The following is a 15643-nucleotide window of genomic DNA, read 5'->3' as shown; positions in this document are numbered from 1 at the left end:
GTAGAACAAGTACAGTTTTTCTACAGTTATTGCCATCATTTGCTTAAGCTAATGTGGGTGAGTCTCCTTTCTTTATAATAACCAAACAAGCCTGACCAGAACCATTCATCCATCCAATGAAGTTTTGGAGAGCTACTATGTACCAGGGACACCTGAAACTGCCCAAGAGTAAGAGCCCTCTCTTCTCCTTGTTTTGGCATTTTTCCTCCTAACAATCCCATTTTTCAGGATTTGATTACCCTTAATCTCCTCATCATCTTATACAATATCACCTGACTTCCATTTTACATAGTTTGCTGTATCCTGTCTAGGAGACCTATGTCCTTTCATATGTGTCTAATGTTCTATATCTGAGCTGCCCCGTGTGGTCACCACTAGTCACATGTGGCTATCTAAATTTAAATACTTAAAATAGAACAAAATTTAAAATCTAGTTCCTCAGTCACACTAGTGACATTTCCAGTGCTCAATTACCATGTGGCTAGTGGCTTCCATATCAGACAGTGCAGATACAGAATATTTCCCTGATCATAAAAGCTCTCTTGGACAATGCTGGTCTAGCTATTCCTCAAGCCCTTTGAAGTTCTTCTCAAGCAGCAAGGCTGGATGCATTCGACAGAGTTGGCACTTACTGACTGTCCTTGTCCGGAGGGCTTTATGGCAGTGGACTCCTGAGGCTGCCCCTTTAACGTAGTCTAGGTGCTTGGTTTAGACACTCCTGTAAAGGCAAGTGATTACAATGCACATCAGTTCCTTTGCTCTTCAAGGAACCACAGTTTGCAAATGAATGTGAGTGAATATTTCCCAGATCCCATTGAGGGTCATTGTAATATCATGCCCCACAAAATGCTGGCACTTGCAGACACTCAAAATGTTTGCTTGAATGAGGAAATGAACGAAGAGTGGTCTCTTTAGTCCCTGAAACATTTTCTTGAAGAGTCAAAGAAAGGTACCATAGCATCAGGAAGGAAGGAAAGAAAGAAAAGAAAGAGAGCGAGAGAGAAAGAAAGAAGAGAGGAAAGAAAGAAAAAGAAAGGAAGAAAGATTCCAGACATACCTACCGAATCTCTCTCCTCCATCTTTATTTCTCTGCTTCTGGGTCAGAGAGAGACTTAGAGGTGGGCTGGAATGCAGGTGCCAGAGGAAGGAAGTAGGAAGGGAAGGAAGGAAGTAAAAAAAGGAGCATCACATAAGAGGGAGAGAGTCACAGCATTTTAAAATGCAAAAGGATCTAGGGTCCATTTAGCCTAGCTCCTCATGTCACCAATGAAATATGGACATTTCATTTGGCATTTAATACAAATCTGCTGAAAAAAAAAATGAAGCAATTGAGGTCAAAAGACATAGGTTAAGCGAAGTGTCTAGAGTTACAAAGCTAGTGAGTGTCGGAGCAGGGGCTAGAAGCCAGCCCACCTATCCCGTGATTTCCCACCGCAGGCTCGGACCACCCCTCCCCCAGCCCCAGGGAGAAAAGCAAGGAGGGGAATGCGGGGTGGGAAGCAAGCCAGGGGGAAGGAGAGAAAGTAAATTTGTGTATCAGCTGTCAGCCTCCCTTGTGATTTTCTTTCTTTAAGCAGAAAAAGTTTCCTGGCCGCATCACCTACTCAGTCTGAACCTCGTGGTTTCCCCATCCCCAGGGCGAGCTCTAATCAGCAGGGACCTTGCCTAGACTGTACAATGCCACAACTAGCTGATGACCCCGAGCGAGGTACTGGTTGACTAACTTACTCAGGTTGCACTTAGTTTAGTTAATCGCTTGTCCCTCATAATCTTGGTCCAGATCCAAACTGATTTCTGAAGCAGCTTGGCGTTCCTAAAATTTCACCTACACTAGAGCAGAAACACACTTTGAAACAGAATTTGATGAGGATTTTAAATAGAATATTCGAGTGACTTTATCAAAGCACCTCCCCTGTTGATCCTAGATAATTAAGACCTGGAGTAGGTTTTTGAAAATGTTTCACATTCCCTTTACTTCTCATCTCTAGAAAACTCTCCAGGTCAAGAACTTTGGCATCTTGAGTATAGAGTTGGAGGTCATACAGATCTGATTTCAAGTGAAAGCTGTCACACAGTTGTTACCACGCGGAGGGAACTTATTCTTTCTGTTCCAACTTAGATCATAATAAGAGTGTATGAGCACTGGGAAGAAGGTCCTTATTATTCTGTGGGACCACACTGCCTGGGAAACATCACATGGTCAATGCATGTTGATTACATGTGTGGCTCTGGGTGACAAGACCCAGGTTTGAACCCTGGCACCCTTGCTTTGCAGTAGTATGACCTTGAGGCAAGTCCCTTGATTTCCTTCTTAGTTTTCTTATCTGTGTCATAGGGTTCTCATTGTGTCCCCAGAGAAATGAGGACAAATTGAGGTCATGTGTGTAGAAGGCTTAGCACAGAAACCTGGCACTTGATCAACATTAGCTATCATTATTATTTCCTACTGTCGTACAATCTCTTTATGTACATTTCATTGTCCTTGGGGGCACCAAGCAAGCTGGTTGCAAGTTCTCAGTCAGAAACATCTGCCAAGTGGCAGCATTCACACCACACTTGCGATAAGTGTCCTAACTCCTCCACAGCTTGAGCTGGGCCAAGTGAGGTGAGCGTCGGGTTTTATGGGTCTGACGAAGACGTTTGAAATATTGTAGGAGACTGTCAAAGAATACTTAGACCCACTCCGAAAGAGGGCCGTTCTTAATTTTCATCTTTCCTGCAAGTCAGAAAGATATATACTCTCCAAATAATGGCAGTTTCCTCGTCCTGAAGTTATGGCAGCTTGGTGATACAATAAACAGCACCCTGTCATAAGGACCGCATAAAACATGGTCTGACATTTCTTTAAAAGTAGAAAGAAACATGACTGCAGCAGATGACCTTTCCTCCGAGGGCACAGCTGTTTTGTGTGGTTAGAGGGACCCGTGGTTTCATACTTAGGGGCTACGATATATGACTGGCTTTTCACAAAGTCTCTCCATGAGAAATGACAGTACGTTCTAAAGGAGAGTGCAAATTCTGCTGCATTCACATTAGGTAGGAGGACTTTTTCCTCCTCTCTTGATGTTTTCCAAATGATACTGTGCTGAATACTTGTGATTAGAAACTTCTTTAGTGTTTGAAGCATAAGTGGTATCAAGATTACTGAGGCATCTTCTATTTCCTGGGAAATTTAAATGATGGGCCTTTTGTGGGGTTGGTGGGTCGGCATCTTTGAGGACTCAGCATTTATGAGAAGTCACTCCAAACACAGTGCTTCTGTGGGTGAGGACTGAGCATCTACGGGAAAATTTTCAACAGTCACCTTGTTAACAGATAGTAGGTAATTTCCATTTTCTTGAAAAATGTTTGTTCCTCCTATAAAATGTTATTTGTGTAATGCCTTAAAATGGTGATGAAAAAGTAAAACAATGGGTCTAAAGTTTCTAATTGTATATGTGTCATGTTGGCGAGACTGGATGTTTTCCTTCCTTGCTTGTTTTCCAAATTATCTTTAACATGTTTTACTTCCTTCCTAATGAAATTAAAAAGAAAGGTTATATCTTCATTTAGTTTTCGACTGAGTTTCCCCTAGGCATCCACGGTTACTGCAAACAATCCCATTAAAGCGCCGGACACACCGCCACCTCCCCAAACTCTATTCTCTAAATTAGAATAGTAAGTCCTTGGAGAGGGGACTTTGGCAGCCTTTCTGCAGGATGGGGTGGGGTGGATTAGATGCCAATCACTGACGGCCGTGGTGCCAATAGAAAAATGCGCTCCAATTGCTTGTCTCCAAAACCCTGCTACTGACCTGCCAACAGCAGGGCATCGAGTGCACGTCCCAGTATGATGGGAGATTTGTTCTGATTTATCTCCGCTCTCTCACCTTGTCCCCTGTGTGTCCAAACCTGGGACTATGCAAAAGTGGCTGGCTTGGTTTAGAAGTACAAGCTGAGACGCTGAAACAGTTGACTTATTGGTAATTAGACCACACTGGTATTGAACCCGTGACCTCAGCCTCATTAGAGCTGCGTTGGGGCCAACTGAACTGACCAGAAACAGATTCAAAACAGTGAGTGATAGAGGTCTTTGGTGCGGGGTCAAAGGCCTATTTACACTACCCAGTATCATAAGTGGCTTCTTACTGTAGCATGTTAAAGGAGCAGCGGCTGAGGAGAACGGCCATGTGGATAGGTCACAGCTCTCTGCTTCATATATGTGGACTGTAAAGCACGGCTACTCTGGCCAACTCCTACCTGACTTTAACTGGATCCCCATGTAATTCAAGGGTTAATAAAGGGAGCAACAAGTGTTTTAACAGGACTTTTTTTTTTTTTTTTTTGTCTCTTTCACTTGCTAATGGCTAATAGTAACAAAAACACTAGGAGTAAAGCCCATTACTTTAGGAATGATTTCCTTCGAATGACACTCTTTGATTTAAAGCTATCCATGGCTAATCATTATTTTCACTCTTTGCTTTTCAAGGAAGTCTAAAAACAGATGCCTAGTGTTCATTCTGTGTAGAAAAGGAATCAGTTTCTCAGTGGTAGAGCAGGTTACATGGAAAAGGCAGGACACAGAATGAGGAGAGTCACTCTGGGCTAAATCAATGAAATGGAACGGAAATCGACTCAAAATAACAGAATTTTTTTTTTTAAAGTGATAAGACTGGCGTTTCAACTCAGAAGAGAAAGGATTACCTAATAATGGCTAGCCATTTAATAAAGGTAGATTTCTCCTTCAGACCACACCCAAAGTAAAGACTTTCCTGTGAAAACAAAACTTTATAGTTCTAAAAGATAATGAAGTAATTAAAAAATAACAATCTTGGAAAGCCTTTCTAACAATGCATGAAAATATAAAAACTATAAAGAAAAAGATGAAATAATTTGACTCCATAAGAATTTATCATGAAAACTTAGGTATACCAAATACTAAATATATTAAAAGGCAAACTGGGAGACATTATTTTTGGTCCTTATGGAAGAGTTAATCACAAGATACTTATGGTGTTTATGGAATACTTAATAATAAAGCATTTAGAAATCGACACAAAAAAGAGGAATAAATTCAAAGACACAGAAGAAATGAACATCACTTTACATAAGAAGAAGTGTAAATGGCCAGTAAACCCATGAAAAATATATTTAGCCTCCCTGGTAAATGTCAAGAATTGCACATTTTAAACAAATGAAAGTTAATTTTTCTTCCAAAAAATCAGCAAAGATAAAAGTAAAAATGCTGGCAGTGCTGCAGGGGAATTAGTACTTTTTTATACTACTTGTGGCCGTTAAAGTGCTCTAACTTACTTAGAGGGACATTTGGTACAACAGAAGCAAACCTTTAAAATTTGACATGCGCTATGACCCCAAAATTCTACTTGTAAGAACCAATCCAAAAGAAATAATCATGGTTACGTGCAAAGATTTTGCTACTAGAATGTTGATCAAAGCATTTTTATGATAACTAAAAATTGTTAACAGCTTAAATCTCCAACAACAGGGAATCCATTAAATATATCATGGTGTGTGGTGTATGATGGAAATTTATGTAACTTTAACATGTTGTAGAAAAAAATTACATTTCATGTCATGGAATAAAATTCACTATTATCTTGTTCAGAAAAAATGTAAAAATTGTAATATTATAAATTATATGTTATATATGCACAGGGAAAGACGGTAGAATAATATATATCATACATGTCAAAATGTTAAAATACTTTTCTTTAGGCATGGGAATTACGGATGATTTTAAAATGTCCCTTTTTATCAGATTTTTTTCTTTTAGAGTGAACATGTGTTACTTGGAGAACAAAAGATAAAGTACATATATTTTTTCAAATATCATAGCTAGCACAGTTTCATCGTGGAGATTAAGTGGGATAATACATAAGAAAGTCCCTAACACAGGATTAGAAAGATGAGGGGGCCTTGGTACCTAGGATTTGAATTTGAATCTAAAAAGTTACCACGTGGTCTGGAAATTTGTAGCACTCTGGATTAAAGAAGATCGACTCACCTAGTTGGTGGATTGTCTGAGTCCCAACTCACTCTCTCTTTCTTTTGTTTTGTAGTTTGACTTTCGATTTTAATGGCTCATACATCTCTCCATAAGATGTCAGGCAAGGTATGGTCAACTAATCTATGACAAAGGAGGCAAGGGTATACAATGGAGAAAAGACAGTCTCTTCAAAAGTGGTGCTGGGAAAACTGGACAGCTACATGTAAAAGAATGAAATTAGAACACTCCCTAACACCATACACAACAATAAACTCAAAATGGATTAGAGACCTAAATGTGAGACCAGACACTATAAAACTCTTACAGGAAAACATAGGAAGAACACTCTTTGACATAAATCACAGCAAGATCTTTTTTGACCCACCTCCTAGAGTAATGGAAATAAAAACAAAAATAAACAAATGGGCCCTAATGAAACTTGAAAGCTTTTGCACAGCAAAGGAAACTATAAACAAGACGAAAAGACAACCCTCAGAATGGGAGAAAATATTTGCAAAAGAATCAACAGACAAAGGATTAATCTCCAAAATATACAAACCGCTCATGCAGCTCAATATTAAAAAAACAAACAACCCAATCAAAAAATGGGCAGAAGACCTAAATAGACATTTTTCCAAGACATACAGATGGCCAAGAGGCACATGAAAAGCTGCTCAACATCACTATTAGAGAAATGCAAATCAAAACTACAATGAGGTATCACCTCACACGGGTTAGAATGGGCATCATCAGAAAATCTACAAACAACAAATGCTGGAGAGGGTGTGGAGAAAAGGGAACCCTCTTGCACTGTTGGTGGAATGTAAACTGATACAGACACTATGGAGAACAGTATGGAGGTTCCTTAAAAAACTAAAAATAGAATTACCATAGGACCCAGCAATCCCACTACTGGGCATATACCCAGAGAAAACCATAATTCAAGAAGACACATGTACCCCAATGTTCACTGCAGCACTATTTACATAGCTAGGTCATGGAAGCAACCTAAATGCCCATTGACAGATGGATGGATAAAGAAGATGTGGTACATATATACAATGGAATATTACTCAGCCATAAAAAGGAACGAAATTGGGTCATTTGTAGAGACATGGATGGACCTAGAGACTGTCATACAGAGTGAAGTAAGTCAGAAAGAGAAAAACACATATCGTATATTAACGCATATATGTGGAATCTAGAAAAATGGTACAGATGAACCGGTTTGCAAGGCAGAAATAGAGTCACAGATGAAAAGAACAAACGTATGGACACCAAGGGGGGAAAGCGGGGGTGGGGGGATGGTGAGATGAATTGGGAGATTGGGATTGACATATATACACTAATATGTATAAAATAGATAACTAATAAGAACCTGCTATATAAAATAAATTAAAAAAAGAAAAAAAAGATGTCAGGCAAGGAACAGAGAGAAAAATAAATCCCGGCCTGTCATTTTCAGATGATCCTGCTCACATTCGTCTTCTTCACTATACCGTGAAGCACACTACAGCGAGACGCCCCTTCTTTGAGGCGAAGCTGTGGGGCGAGCCTTCCTTCTCAGGATTCCTGGATTCAACAGCAACCGCTGTATGATCTATTACGTGACACAGAAGTAGAAATTATGCACATGCAACCAAAACATCCAAGTGAAGCACAAGGATTGGTTATGGAACCCCAGGATGCTTTGGATGACAGGAATAAGTGCTTGGGCCCTGGGAGGCTCCGGCTGGAGGACAGCTTGGGAGTTGCCTTGGAGGCTGACTCCCTGTCGGCATCCTGGATTCACATCTGGGGCCATGGGAAGTGAAAAGAAAAGAATGGGGATGGAAAAGGGTGCTTTGTACGACACATCCTTTTAAGATTTGGGGTATAACACACCATTTCTTTGGGATCATTGTGGTAGACCTTGTCACTAAGGGTTGTGTGTGTGTGTGTGTGTGTGTGTGTGTGTGTGCGCGCGTGCTCACAGGGTGCAATGCTTGTGGTTGGTGGTTCTTATAGGTGGGCATTAAGAATTAGAAGAGAGGGCTTCCCTGGTGGTGCAGTGGTTGAGAATCTGCCTGCTAATGCAGGGGACACGGGTTCGCGCCCTGGTCTGGGAAGATCCCACATGCCGCGGAGCAACTGGGCCCGTGAGCCACAACTACTGAGCCTGCGCATCTGGAGCCTGTGCTCCGCGACAAGAGAGGCCACGATAGTGAGAGGCCCGCGCACTGCAATGAAGAGTGGCCCCCGCTTGCCGCAACTAGAGAAAGCCCTAGCACAGAAACGAAGACCCAACATAGCAATCAATCAATCAATCAATAAATCTTTAAAAAAAAAAGAGAAGAGAATTTTTCCTTATGTCAGTGCAATATGGTGTTGGTGCATTGCTGGTATCTGAAGGACACAATGGCAGTCCTTTTTCGGTGACAGTAAAGGGGCAGAGAAAGAGAGGATGGTAAAAAGAGTATGGAAGTGGAGACCATACTGTGATTGTCAGGGCTTTTTGTGTGTGTGCACTGTAAGCTCCCCACCTAACTCCGAGGTTGCAAGACGTAATTTGGGGGAACTTGTTAGGGGGGTTGGCTATTGATGACAGCAAGCAGGGTGGAAAAACTCAGCAAAATATGGATTGCTACCATAAATGTAACTTCCCTTTAAACCCAGAGCTTAATTGCCCTGGGAATACATGTGCTACATAGACAAGTGTTCGTTTCTATGATTAATTCAGCTGGCTAGAGCTTGGTACTAATGAGACCAAGGCCAAGGCTATTGGCTCTATCCCCAAAGGAGCTGTTAGCATCTCATGGCTCCAAAACCGAGATGACACCCTTCACCCTTGCACACAGTGGGATTGGGTGAGAGAGTATGATGTCTGACTCCACTTTCAATGCGTTTCCAACACCCCTGCTTTCCCCTCTAACACAATGCCTCTGCTCTGAGGGCACTGGCAGTTGGAATTTTGTAAGATGACAATCTAATCAATGACATTGTCTCCAGAGCCACACTGCACTTAAAAAGTAGAGGCTGCCTGCATTAGAGACAGCATAGGCTGCTCTGTTAGTCCTTTCAATGGGTACAGGTCGTGCCACCAATTGACTTTCACAGACAATTACAGCTTGAAAGAAAGCATGCCCAGGATACCCTGTTGCCTAAGAGTCTGACTAGGATCTTGCAAAAAACAAGCCTCTGTTCTTTCTCCACTTTCTAAGAAGTAGTTGGCAATCTCCAGCACGTACATTTGGAAAGGAATCGAGTTGGATGTTCTACCTGCGTCCCCTGGATTCTCTGCCTTGAAGAGTCCCATCACCTTAGCCCAAAGCCCTTTGTTCTGTGCCCCGTCGTGTAGGGCTTGTTTTCATTACCTCCACACTGTCCCTGTATTTATCAGGATTGTTCGAGTTGCAGGTAATTGAAACTCAACTCAAAGCCGCTCTTTTCGTGCATTCACATACCAGGGAAGGGTACTAGGTTTGCTCACAGAATGTAAAGAACAGCTGCAGGGATCAGAGTCTGAGAAACTGGAACGGGAACATGGCCCTCCCAGAGACCTCGCCCTCTCTCCCTTCCCCCTCTCCTTGTCTTGGCTTCATCCTGCAGAAAGCTTTTCTCCACGTGGTGGCCAGAATTCCCCAACGCACATCCTCCTAGCTGAGCAAAACCCGAGGACCACTACCTTCTCCAGAATCTTTACAGTAATCGAAGAGAAGGGCTCTCCTATGTCTCAAAGATTGTTTTCGGAGGATTAAAGCACTGAGATCGGCCAGGTCTAGCTCACGTGTCCACTCCTGCAGCTGGTGTGTCAGGGAAGCAGGAGGCAGAGGCCGGCGGCGGCGACGCCCGCTGCGTGGTGCTGAGCGCCGAGCTGGCTCAGGCGCCGCTGGCCGACGTGGACACGCTGCTGGCCGACGGCGACGGCGCGCTCGGGCGCAGCGAGACTGCGGTGTCCTGCGCCGCCGAGCCTCCTGACGGCGCTGCAGGCGGGCGAGCGTCTCGGGTTCATCACCAGCAACAGCAGCGAGACCCGCGAGGCCTGTGCCGCGGAGCTGCGGGCGCCTGGGCTTCGGCCGCCCTGCGGGCCTGGCACCAGCCGCAAGGTCCTCGGCCCGGCCTACTGCACCGCGCTCCACCCGCTCCAGCGCCGGGCCGGCGCGCCGGGACGAAGGCCTCCATGCTGGGCAGCGCGGCCCTGGGCTCGGAGCTGGAGGCCGAGGGCGTGGGGCCCGAGCCGCTGCAGGGGGAACCGCCCCGCTGCCTGGCTGTACGCGCCGCCCGAGCCCAAGGTGTGTGCCGTCGAGATGGGCTTCGACCAGCCCTTCAGCTCCATGAAGCTCCCCAAGGCCGTACGCTTCCTGCAGCAGCCCGGCCGCCTGCTCGTGAGCACCGACATGGACGACCGGCTCCCACTTGAGAACGGCCGCTTCCTCGCGGGTACCGGCTGGGCTGCCTCGTCCGAGCCGTGGAGACGCCGCCCAGCACCAAGCCCGGCCGCTTCTTCCGCCACTGCGGGTCCCAGGAGTACGGCATCCACCGGCAGCGCACCGTCATGGTAGGTGGTCGCCTGGACACACACATCCTCCTGGGCGTCACTTGTGGTCTGAAGACCATCCTGACCCTCATCGGGAAGTCTCCACTCTAGGGGATGTGATAAAAGATTAAAAAAAAAAAAAAAAAAAAGGAATGGGAAACGTGCTAAGAATAATAGTTACTGCAGTTCTCCTTAACCTTCTCTAAAGCTTAATTGGTTTGCTTAGAGCCCAACATAACAGTGGGCTCTTCTGACGAAGCCCAGAGTAATACAAATTGCACATCAGAGAAAAGAAGTCTCTCTCTGATCATTTGGAATTTCATTTTTATATTGTCGTAAGAATATCATTTAGGTTCTTCTTTAATAGATAAGAAAACGGATTCACAGATAACTGAAGTGAATTGCCCAACACAGATTGCCCAGTTGGTGAATAACTGGACAAAAAGCTCAAATCTCGAACACCCAGGTTTACTGGTTTTTCCTGTGTTAGCCTACCTTCAACAGATTTGTTATCAAACTCATCACTGGTTTTGATGGTGGGAAGTTCAAGCAATGAATGAAGGTCCTCCCTGATGGTCTTCAAATCCCATTGCTAGGGCAGCCTCTTCTCTTGCCTCCAGGTCAGTAGGCATATCTGCTCTTAGGGGTTAATGGAATAGGTGGGTCCAGTCAGCTGCAGACCTGGGACTCAAAGAATAAATCCAGGCCTCCTTGTCTTGGTCATGTGGGCTTTCTGGAGCCTGTGTCACAGTATCTGATCAGAAGGAAAGGAAGAGAGAGATCAAAATTCAAACCCGGTCTGGGATTCCACTTCTACTCAAGACGTAGAAAACCGCAAGAGAACACTGCTTCTGCCCTAACAGTGGGAAAAAGCTGGGTAACCTCTAAAATCATAACTTTTTTTTTCAGCCCATGAGAGAGCTAAGGTCACAAGGCAACCCAAATGGAATTCCAGGGTAGGAAGGGTAGTAAGGCCCTTCCAGGAAGGAAGGGCACAGAGGAACTGCTGTGCTTTTTGCAGAGCATGGGAAGAAGAGGTAACGGCCAGAAGCAACTGCCATTTTAGCAAATTTTTAGAGGTCAAGTGTGGGCTGATGTTAATTGTTAGTTACTTGGCCATTGACAGTGTGTTGGGCACTGAGCAGAGGAGGGGCTTTTCCGAAGTGGTCAGCCTGATCTTGGCTCTCTTTCTTCTGGAGTACTGGAAGATGGGTGTATTGGTTATCTATTGCTGCATAACACATTATCCCTGTAAGCAGCTTAAAACATCAAACATTTATCATCTCGAAGTTTCTGTGAGTCAGGAATCCTGGTGCAGCTTAGCTGGGGACCTCTGACTCGGGGTCTCTCAGAAGGCTGCAGTGAATCTGTTGGTCATGGCTGTGGTCATCAAGGCTTGCCTGGGGAAGGGTCTGCGTCCAAGCTCGTGTCCATGGCTGTTTGCAGGGCTCGGGTCCCCACTGTCTGCTGCCAGAGGCACAAGTTCCTTGTCACATGGTCTCTATTCGGCAATTCTCAACATGGCAGCTCACCTCCCTCAGAATGAGTGGGTAAATGAGAGAGCCAGAGCGGATGCCACAGGCTTTTTGTCATGTCATCTCAGAAGTGACATCCCATCATTTCTGCTGTATTCCGTTCATTAGGAGTGAGTCACTAGGGCCATTAAAACTCAAGGGGAGGAAACTGCACAAGGACGTGAATACCAGGAGGCGGGGATCATTGGTGGCCATCTTAGTGCCTGCCTACCACACAGGGGAAGACTATATTTAGGGACCCAAAGTTAACTATTATACCCATAGGGTAGGAGGTAGTAAGTAAGTGTGAGGGGTGTTATGTGCCAAGTTTTGCAAGTCCTGGAGCCTTGACAAGAAAGTTGGGGCCGGCAGGCAACAAGGATTTGAGACTCAGTTGGGTTAGGGTGGAAGGGCACCAAGTCTTAAGAATGATCGAAGAAGGAAGAAAACAAACACACGTGCCCAATGTTTTTGTTGTGTCATTAAATTCTTGAAACACAGCCATGCAAAAGGTATTAGCCCCATTTTACAGATGAAGAAATTAAGGCCCAGAGAGGTTAGCTCTCTTTCTCATGATTACACACGTATTGTGGTGATGGTTGCACAACTCTGTAAATATACTAAACGGTCATTGAATTGTATACTTAGACACATTCTAGGATGTGTAAATTATATTTCTATAAGGTTTTTTTTTTTTTTTTAAAGACCACACAGGTAGTATGTGGTAGAATGGGAAATTTCAGACCTAATTGTTTTAGACTCTGTATTAGTTTGCTGGGGCTGCCATAACAAAATACCACAGACTGGGTATTAAACAATAGGTGTTTATCTTCTCACGGATGTGGAGGTTAGAAGTTTGAGATCAAGGTGTTGGCAGGTTTGGTTTCTTCTGAGGCCTCTCTCCTTGGCATGTAGATGGCTGCTTTCTCCTGTGGCTGTTTTAACACCGACTCTCCTCTGTCCATACACATCCCTGGTGTCTCCTTGTGTGTCCAAATCCCCTCTTCTTAGAGAGTCACAGGTCTGATTGGATTAAGACCCACCTTAATCATCTCATTTTAATTTAATCACTCCTTTAGAGACTTTATCTCCAAATATGGTTGTAGCCTAAGCTACTGGGTATTATGACTTCAACATGTAAATTTTGGGGAATATAATTCAGCCCATAACAGACTCCAAAGCTTATGTTCTTTTGTATACACTTTTTAGACAATAGACGTCTACTGTTGTATTTGTTAATGAAATCTGCTGATAAATGTTATCCTGGCTTTATTAATATAATATTTGTTTTATTCGGGTAGAACAGTAATGGGAAAATTCTAATTCATACAGATAAGTATTTGCAAATGGTAACAGTTTTAAATGAGCTCATACTGCAGTCTCTAGATACTCTTCAAACAAATTGATTCAAAGCCCAAAAGAGGAATAGTTGGATTCTTTAAAAAAAAAAAAACAAAAAAAAAAGGTTGAATGACTACCAATATTTAACATCTGTTAATATCATTTATCACAAAGAGATGTTAAGTAAAAAGCATCCAAAATGTAGGATAAATGCTGAAACTGTTTGTAATATGCTGTTATCACGTCTTGTCATCTCTTTACTGGTTACTATACAACTGACCACACACTGGGAAAGCTCATCCTCCCAGCAGATGTGCGTGAGCCTGGCCCGACTTGGCCTGAGCCCGGCCCGACTTGGCCTGAGCCGGCCAACGCATGCAAAAGGAACATTTGTGCACAATCGTACATGAGGAGATGCGCATGGGCCTAGGTTTTGTAAAAAGTCCAGACACACAAGTTAACTTATTGGTGTCCTGATGTGTTAACATTTAATATTGAGGCATTTGACAGTGTATTTTACTGTTTTTTTTAGGTAAAAGTAATTTTTAAAGATACTTGAATCAAACATTTGTGGGACCCCAGTGAAACCTAGCGTTCAGGTATGCAGTTTGAAACTACCTGAAATATATACTGAGGCTCTCACGCCTCCAGGGGACCCGTCGGTTTAGAAAGACAGACCCCTGCCCCCTGGGCTTGTACCAGCTGTATCAGAGCATAAACTGGAGGATGGGAGACCCACTGAGGGAAAAACCAGGTATGTGTTTGAAACAAAAATTCCAGCACAATTTGAACTAAACACTTCATTCCGGGTTTAAAGAGTGACTTGAGAATCCCTGTTATCTTCTCTCCAGATCAATGACAAACCTTAGCATTCCTCAGGAAGAATCGAATGTCACTTAAAACTGCCTTTTTGTCTGCTTCCTCCCTCAATTAGAAGCCTTTGTAGGGCTGAGACCAAATGAGTCCATAAAAGGGCTTATTTACCATTTGGCGCTCAGCTGAAGCCAGTCTCACACTTTCTCCCTGGTTCTCATTTATTCTCTCTCCACACTCCTCTTTCCCATCTTTTAAACCAATTAGGGGAACTGCAGATTTGGTTCAAGTGCCACAAAAGCTGTTTTTTTTTTTTTTTTTTTTTTGAGTATTGAGTTTTTCAGTCAACAAGGAGAGGCCAGCCAAGATCCCTTTATCTCAAAGATAAACAAAGGCAGCTAATGAGGGAGGTGGGAGGACTGGAGGAAGGAGAGCGACATTCTGGAAGCTTTAGTAATTTTTTGGAGGAGATAACATGATCTCACGCAGGCTGAAGTTTCTGCACTGGTTCAGCGGAGTCTCCAGATCACGCAGGGCTTATCCACTGGATGGCAACAGAGAGCCGTCTATGCCTTTGTCCCGGCTCCTGGCTGAACTTCACCTCCATGCTGCTGAAGTTTAAAATCCCCTCTCTTTATTGCATGGAACAACACCAAGAACTTTGCTTAAGAGCTGTCTGATTGTTGGCTGTTTAGACCCTACCTTCTCACCCTTTGCCCTTATCCTGTATCTTCAAGTCCAACTGTATTTTTCCTTATAAGGAGCAGAGATTTGGGTATATATTGTCACTCATGTTTTAGCCTCTGGGGAAAACTGCCAAGCAACATTTTCCCCTTTCTCTTTTATGTGAGAGGGTTTGCTGCTCTTTGAAAGTCTTTTTTTGTTGGTTTGCTTCAAATTGAGAAGAACTAAGTAGCCAGCCTTGCTGGGTATGAAATTGTTCACCACCTACTTGCAAACAACAGTTTGACCTGGTCCCCTAGCCTTGGCAAAGTCACTGCCTCCTGGCTTGGTTTGACCAGCAAGGGGGCCGTGTGAGGTTTTGTGGGAGGTGTGAGAGAAGAGTGAGGAAGGTCAAGGGGCTTCCTGCTCACGGGAGACGGAGCCTCAGTTACACAGGGCCAGCACCAAGGCCTGTGGGGGTTGATGCGCTCCTGGGACTTAATCGATGGCGGTGTTGTAAGAACAAAAAAATTGCCGAGGAGGAGTTGTAATGGGGTGTGGGGAAGAGAGAAAACAGCAGCTTCTTGCTGTAGCCATATAGCAAGTTTGAAATAGTCAGAAAGCTCTTTGGCTGTGAGTGCAATGGGTATGTGTAGGTGCCACTGGCTTGCCTGTCACTTAGGGAAAGGAAAGAAGGGAAAAGAGAATTAAGTTAGAAGAAGAAGACAAGAAAGAAGAGGGAGAAAGACTGAGTGGAAGAATGATGGAACATTCTCATGATGTAGGTCGCCGTTTAAGACAACCCCGGCTG

At 43.9% G+C, this 15643-nt stretch overlaps 1 pseudogene across 1 annotated transcript; it reads left to right on the top strand.

Moving 5' to 3' along the window:
* Positions 1 to 8796: 8796 nt before the first annotated feature.
* On the top strand, positions 8797 to 13677 carry LOC309633794 (glycerol-3-phosphate phosphatase pseudogene; annotated as a pseudogene). The gene is made up of 3 exons: positions 8797 to 8831; positions 9365 to 9381; positions 9768 to 13677. The product of its transcript is annotated as a glycerol-3-phosphate phosphatase pseudogene (transcript).
* Positions 13678 to 15643: the final 1966 nt, after the last annotated feature.

The sequence above is a fragment of the Balaenoptera borealis genome, assembly GCF_965194805.1.
Source record: "Balaenoptera borealis genome assembly, chromosome: 8".
NCBI classification, from domain to species: Eukaryota; Metazoa; Chordata; class Mammalia; order Artiodactyla; family Balaenopteridae; genus Balaenoptera; species Balaenoptera borealis.
This window is presented reverse-complemented; position numbering and strand designations above follow the sequence as displayed.